Source organism: Neoarius graeffei, chromosome 12 (assembly GCF_027579695.1).
Source record: "Neoarius graeffei isolate fNeoGra1 chromosome 12, fNeoGra1.pri, whole genome shotgun sequence".
In the NCBI taxonomy this organism is placed as follows: domain Eukaryota; kingdom Metazoa; phylum Chordata; class Actinopteri; order Siluriformes; family Ariidae; genus Neoarius; species Neoarius graeffei.
This window is the reverse complement of record NC_083580.1, coordinates 41,583,336-41,591,555: the sequence shown is the minus strand read 5'-3', so window position 1 is coordinate 41,591,555 and position 8,220 is coordinate 41,583,336.

Genomic DNA, 8,220 nt, shown 5'->3' with positions numbered 1-8,220 from the left:
TTGGGTCATGGGCACTGTCTATTATGTAGCAGTCTTGTAAATGTGCATGTAATCAGGCAGTGCAAACATAGTGCAATACAGTATTCTGTTTTGTAGGCAAAGTATTTTTTGTAATAATTACTTGATCTTTTATTTTATTATTATAATTTATTTTGTGTTAAATTTCTGCTGCCATTTTGGGAAACCGGGCCCAATAAAACATATTGTATTAAAAGTTCTATCTTTTGGCCATTGTCCATCACTGCCACAAGTAAGAACCTACATGACCTATGGTGTCAGAAATGGGATGGCCGGCCAAAGAAAAGTGACTTGTTCAACCCAATGAGGAGCTGCTGCCCAAAAATCATCAGCCAAGGCAGCCACACTGAAAGATGATGACTGGGAGATGGCTCAATCCACAGCAGAGCCAGACCCAGCAGAAGCTGCCGCCCAGGACTACAGGAAACAGGGAACCAGACTGAAGACTGCAAAGGGAGTGGAAGGTGCAGCATCCTGGGCATGGCCATCTGTTCCAGCCACATCACTAACTGAACTGCTCCAAGATTTCCTCATGGCGCAGAAGATGAGGGACGATGCCCAACAAGAGGCACAGGTGAAGAGGGATGAAGCCATGTGGAAGGAACTGCAAGAGTTTTTCACATCCATGCGTCCTCACCCAGACTATCCCCTCTCACATCAGACGGCCTTCTTGTGGAGGAAAGCCCTAGACTTGACTTTCCTCTGGCAACACCATTCCAGCCCCCGGGAGGTATCCAGCAATCAGAACTGGCACTATTAAGGCCTTTGCAGAGTTCAGGTCTTGACCACAACCACCCAGAAGTTCCAGCACATCACACAGAGGGTCTAGCACATCACCCAGAAGCTCCAGCGCACCGTCTAAAGGCCCATCACACCATCCTGCAGGTCCAGCGTATCCAGCACGTCACACTGTAGGCCCAGCGTATCTTCCAGCAGGCCCAGGGTACCCGCCAGCAAGCCCCATATACCTGCCAGCATACCCGCCAGGCCCACCAGACCTGTTAGCAGGTCCGGTGTACCCTCGGGTGCCAAGCCAACCAGTACAATGAGAAGAACCAAAGTTACCACCATACCAGCAGGGGGAGGATATTGAAAATTACCTCCTGCGGTTTGAACATCTGGCACATACCTAGCAGTGGCTGGAGAGTGAGTGGGCATTTCGATTGGTTCCATTGCTGACTGGTAAAGCCTTGGAAGCTTACTCAGTGATAGATGAAGAGCAGGCAGGTGACTTCCAGCAGCTCAAGGAGGTGTTGTTGACGAAGTTCGACATTTCTCCAGAGACATATCAGCAGTGATTTCGGAGGGGCACTGTACCAGCAGGAGAAACACCTCTAGAGACTTACTACCAGTTGAAGCATCTCTACTGCTGCTGGATGCAACCAGAGCTACACACCAAGGAGGAGATCGGGGAGGAGGTCATCTTGGAGCAGCTGTTGAATGTCCTCTCTCCAGAGGTGCAGAGCTGGGTCCATGAGCATGAACCAGAAGTCGGAATGACTGCAGCGAAGCTGGCACTGCAGTATATCAATGCCCACAAGGGGGCACCAACTCGTCCAGTCTTCTCCCAAAGACCAGCCTGAGACTACAAGCAGGGGGGTGGTAACTCTGGAAGTGCGACCGGAACTGGGGTTGAAAAAGTTGAAAGTAAACCAGTCAGCAAGTCAGCGCTCATTTGTTTCTCCTGTCAACAGCTAGGTCACAAGGCCTCAGTCTGCCCTCTAAGAAAACCTAAATTAATAGGTTTTTGTTATGTTCCTAGAGAGGGGGATGAGGAATCTGAAGTTAACCAGGGGGAGCCAGTTAAACAGAGAGTAAAAGTTAACAAGGTCATTCTTGATGCAATGGTGGACACTGGTAGTGTCGTTTCTTTGATTAAGAAATGTCATGTTCCCCTCAACTGTGTTTGGTTATCAGAAACAGACAGTGATTGTGTGTGTGTGTATATGGAGATAGAAAACAGCATCCCCAGGCTGAACTTACAATTAAAATTGATGGCATGAAGTTTCTGTTGAGAATGGTGGTGGTTGAGAACTTGCCTTATGATGTCATACTGGGGAGGGATGTACCAGTGTGGGATGAGTTATTGGGGACTTCCTGTAATGAAGGGGTGACTTGTGCTAATGATGCTGATGTGAATGTATCTTGTCCTTTGAAGACCATGCCCTACCATCCCCAGACAGACGGATTGGTAGAGCAATTCAACCAGACACTCAAAATGATGCTCCGTAAGTTCATGGAAGGCACAGGCCAAGACTGGGACAAATGGTTGCCATTCCTGTTGTTCACTTATAGGGAGGTAACCCAAGCATCAAGAGGATTTTCACCATTTGAGCTCCTATATGGGTGGCCAGTGAGGGGACCACTAGATCTCCTGAAGAGCTCATGGGAGGGTGCCACCTCAGAGTCCAACAGCCAGGTCGTTGTCCAGTATGTCCTGCAGATGTGGGAGAGACTGGAGAAATACCACCAGCAAGCCCAAGAAAACCTCCAGGAGGCACAATACACTCAAAAACGATGGTATGACCAACATGCATGCTCAAGGGAGTTCCAGCTGGGGCAAAAAGTGCTTCTTCTATTGCCTTCCTCTACTAGTAAGCTGTTGGCCAAATGGCAAGGGCCATACACTGGTCTGAGGAAGATGAGCCCAACCACCTATGAGATCCATCATCTAGACAAAGGTAAACCTTCTCAAACTTACCATGTTAATCTTCTCAGAGCCTAGCATGAGTGAACAGATTCCAAGAAGACGGCGATGCTTGTGCGGTACCTGAAAGATGAGGCCGAACCAGAGGAGCTGTTGGAGGCGTGGAGTGGTGGAGTATTAGTGACCCTACCACACTTGGATGGTGAGAAGCAGGCAGACTTGTTTAAAGTGTTCAGTCACTATCCTGCACTTTTCCAACAGAGGCTGGGGAAGACCACAATCCTGGAACACACCATCCACCTGAAAGATGGTGTAGTTCCAATCTGACAGCAGCCATACCGCATTCCTGAAAGACTGGTCGATGCTCTCAAGAAAAAGATCCATGTCATGTTGGATCTTGGAGTGACTGAGCAGTCAGTCAGTGACTGGAGCAGCCTAATCGTGATCGTGCCGAAGAAGGATGGCTCATTATGGGTGTGCCTGGACTTCTGGAAGCTGAACGCCATCTCTGATTCAGATGCATATCCTATACTATGCATTGATGAGCTTCTGGAAAAGGTGGGCCATGCCAATTTCATTACTACTCTCGATCTATGTAAAAAATATTGGCAGGTCCCCTTGGAAGAGAAGTCCAAAGCCTACACTGTGTTCCACACACCCCTGGGCTTGTTTCAGTTCCGAATGATACCGTTCAGACTTCATGGAGCACCGGGCAGCTTCCAGAGGTTGATGGACTGCGTACTTCAGGACTGTAGTGACTGTAACGCTGCCTATTTAGATGTTGTCATCTTTAGTGACAGCTGGCCTAAACATCTGAAGCACCTCCATCGTGTCCTTGAACGAATCCAGGGAGCTGGCCTCACCCTGAATGTGCAGAAGTGCGAGTGGGCGAAGGAGGAGACCAAGTACCTGGGCTATCAGCTGGGAAAAGGAAACATCAGGCCACAAGTAGACAAGGTACAAGCCATCAGGGAAAGTGCAAGACCAACAACCAAGACTCAGGTAAAATCTTTCCTGGGCATGATTGGGTGGTACAGGCAGTTTATTCCCCAATGTTCTGCCATTTCTGCTCCCTTAACTGACCTGACTAAGAGATCTGCCAGTAACACTGTAGTTTGGAGTGATAAATATAAAGTAGCATTTAATGCTTTGAAGAATTTTCTGTGTGCCTCTCCTGTCCTCCAGACTCCAGACTTTAACAAACATTTCCTGGTGGAGGTAGATGCCTCAGGAGTCAGACTTGGTGCAGTCCTTGCACAAAAAGAACGAGGAGAAGAGAGACCTGTCCTATACTTAAGCTAAAAACTTCTCCCAAGAGAGTCAAGGTATTCTACGGTTGAAAAAGAATGCCTTGCAATAAAGTGGGCATTAGACAATCTCTGGTATTAACTCTTAGGCTGGGAGTTTGACCTGTACACTGACCATCAGGCCTTAACCTGGATGCATCAAATGCAGAACAAGAATGCCCAGGTGACTAAATGGTACTTAGAGCTGCAGCCATTCCAGTTTTGTGTACATCACAAGTGAGGTAAACAGAACGTGGTTGCAGACTACCTGTTGAAGCTGCCCAATAGCGTCACCCTTGGGGAGGGAGAAGGTAATGTGACAGAGCTCTGCAGTCTGAGGTCTATCCCTGCATTACACTACACCGCACCACATTACACTATACTATACACGGTGGTGTAGTGGTTAGCACGGTCGCCTCACTGCAAGAAGGTTCCAGGTTCAAACCCAGCGGCCGATGAGGGCCTTTCTGTGTGGAGTTTGCATGTTCTCCCCGTGTCTGCGTGGGTTTCCTCCGGGTGCTCTGGTTTCCCCCACAATCCAAAGACATGCACTTAGGTTGATGTGGGGCAGCCTTGGGCTGAGGTGCCCTTGATCAAGGTGCCTGACCTCTGACTGCTCCCTGGGCACTCTGGTGTGGCTGCCCACTGCTCTGTGTGTGTTCACTGCTTCAGATGGGTTAAATGCAGAGGATGAATTTCACTGTGCTTGAAGTGTGCATGTGACAAATAATAAAGGTTTCTCCTTCTACTGACACATAGTAACATTGGAAGCTACAAGCTGCAGCTAGCCAGCAGCTAAATAACTTTGCGAGTGCACACGCAGGTTGTTTGTAGCATTATTGTGCAATGGTTATGCTTAGCTATCATCTTTTCTGACCATACATAGTTACAGTAATCGTAAAACAGCGCGCGCGCGCACACACACACACACACATTAGTTAAGTTCAGGTCTTTTATTTTACGTATCTGTGATTGTGTATGCAAGAGCCGCATTTTCCTGTTGCTTCACTGTTTGTTTACTGCAGGACTTCTGGGTTCCTGGGTCAAAGGACCTGAACTACGGAGGCTGGGGTGGCTTTGTAGTGCCAGTCTCAGGCACACGCACCAGCTCGTGCATGGATTGTAGTGGTTTTACCCAATTAACATTAATTATGTGTATTGCAAAAAAATGTATGCATTTATTGTAATTGGGTATTTTGTTTATGAATTATGGAGATTATTGGCATGCACTTAGACCTGAAATTATGTAAATGTAAAATATTTACATTTGATGTTGGTAAAATAAAGTAACTGGTGTCTTCCAGTGGGTGGGGACAGGCCACTATATCTAGCGCTCTGAAAGGAGGTGGATTAGTCGGGTCATGGGCACTGTCTTTTATGTAGTAGTCCTGTAATGTGCATGCAATCAGGCAGTGCAAACATAGTGCAATACAATATTCTGTTTTGTAGGCAAAGTATTTTTTTTGTTGTAATAATTACTTGATCTTTATTATAATTTATTTTGTGTTAAATTTCTGCTGCCACTTTGGGAAACTGGACCCAATAAAACATCTTGTATTAAAAGTTATATCTTTTGGCCGTTGTCCATCATTGTCACATTTAAGAACCTATGTGACAGTGTTCAAGATTAAACCATCTAGCTGATGGTTTGAGGTTATGCTGAAGAATTCTGAGGTAGTCCTCTTTCGTCATTATTCCATCCTCTTTGTTTAAACCATGCTTAACAGTTACTTAACAGTTGGGACATTGTTCTTGGGGTTGAATGCCTCACCTTTCCTCCTCCAAACATACTTCTTGGATGGCAACCTCTTTGTCCATGGCTCTGTAAAACTTGCTTGACTATAGACCCTTTTCACGTGACGTCACGACAAACGCGGCCGCCATTTTGGACATGTACTACCAGTAGTTTACCACAGCCAACATTGAGGAACGGCAGCAAAGAAAGTGTTTATTTTCAGCAAGACTTCCATCATGCCACTATATTGTTGTGCACCTGGATGTAGTAACCATCAACAAACAAGGCAAGGTTTATCATTTTAACGGATCCCGACGGAGAAGATGGATAGCGGCCATAAACAGGAAAGATTGGCAGCCCTCGGCATACCAACGCTTGTGTAGTGACCACTTTGTTGGAGGTAAGACGAATAAAATTAGCCAGAAAAGGCATTACATTGCTGTTAACATTCTGTGGCGGCGAGTGTGTAACCAAATAGGCTAAAATAACCCATTGTAACCTCTGTTCTTCTGTAGTAGCTATTAGCTAACGACATTAGCTAGCGTTGTGTTCCTTTGCTGTTGGTAGACTGTAGGACAGATCAGAGGCAGTGTCCTACAAACAGCGCTTAATTTGAGGGGGAGCAAGCCGGAGCGCACTCCGGAACCTCGGGCGTTGGCTCCGGCAGCTATTTACACTGGATCCGGTGATCCGACACCTCTTTTGACTATGTAACAAAAAAAATAATAATAATAATAATTAAATTAAAAAAATGCAAGTTTATTTAGTGTTAATGTCTGATTTTGATATCTGTCTTGTTGGTGATTTCTCTCATGAAACGACATCCACAAAATATCTGCAGATGAACTTAATTTGCAGTGTTATTACAAAACATGCACAGCGCCGCGCCCCCCTCCCCCCCTCTTTTTTTCCGCACCGGAGCCGCTCATCCTCTGCGCTCCGGGACCTCCCACTTTACAAATTAAGCACTGCCTACAAATAAGTGTTCAAAACAAAAGGAACATATATTTGTCTCTTAAATCCAGGCCGTTCCCTGTAATCTGTAACAACGGTTGGAGAAAGTAATGGCAAATAGTGAGTGCACAAACCATAGAAGGTAAACTGTACACAGCGCCAGGGCAGTGTGATGGTATGTCTACTTTTAGATTGTGTTAGCTTATCAATGAACACACTCGTCACTCGACGAGTTTCACGTCTTTATGACGGATACTTTAAATGTGTGTTAGGTATTATTGTTGCAGTCTAAGCAGTCATTGTAGCAGCTAGATGAACAAGAACCGAAAGGGTCTGTGCCATAAACCGTTATTTCTGTACGGCGTTGCTAATGTGTCGTTACTGTTGTTATTTCTCCCTCTGCTCGCCCTGTAAATGCCCTACATCGCTGGATAGCGAAGGTATTTTCTGCATCTCGCTCCTTTTTCTTTTATGTTCTCCGTTTGTCGCCTTCCTCGCATTCAAACCAATTCAAGCCGAAGTCCGCTACATGTCCAAAATGGTGGTCGCATTTACGAAGGGCACGTGACTGAAAAGGGTCTATAGCCAGCGACACTGGTGTTCCAGCAGTTTCCAGTTTATGGCAGACCTATGCCTTAGTGGTTCCTGGGTTGTTCCTGACCATCCAAACGAATTTCCTTTCAGCTGAGGGTGACACTTTTGGCAAACTGTTTTGGCAAAGTGGCTACACCTCCCAACAACTTGTGCTTGTTAAACAAAGCAAGACCATTTTATATTGGCACAGAGAAGCTACCAGCTATAGTTAATCATGATCACAAACAAAGTTAAACGCTTTAGCAAGTTAAAAGACTTTGTGTAACTTTCAGCATCACTGAATTAATTATCTAAGGGAGTGTATGTATATTTTTGGCCATCTATGTATAAGTTTGACCCCGAGTTGATTTCAGAAAAAAAATAAATTAAACCCAGTCTTGTTTTTTTTTTCTATTGAAGATGCATGTTTTACAATCTTTCTTCCCCAGAAAAAGTTCAAATAAATCAAAGCCCAGTATTACCATGACATTCATGTCCATAATGAGTCGATGTAAACTTCTGACTGCAACTGTATACCAATGAACATTTTTGTTGCAATTTGTTTTGAAAATCAGTTAATTTTCACAGTTGTCTCTAAGAAACCTCGCTATAAAATGAAACCCTTTATTAAATAAGTGCTGTGACATCCCCACATAGACTGGGGCTAACTATCTAGCAGCTATAATTAATGCACACAATGTAGTAGCCAACACTGATAGTCAGTAACTTGTTAGCAGTTAGCAAGCTCTGACAGAATGTAGGTCTACACCTCACAATCAGAATTCAGGAAGTGGAATTACAGGTACAGGGCAAACAGGGAAAAAAGGTTTTATGCAACTTGTCCCAAGAGGCAATCTCAATATAAAAATAATGAGCTTGCACTAAATAAAATGGCACAATTTGATTTAGTATTGTAGCTTATGGCCTTGTTTACATGTGATGTTATGTCTTCTATAAAACAACAGTACTTATGTTATACAGGGTGTCTGAAAAGTCATGAACCAATG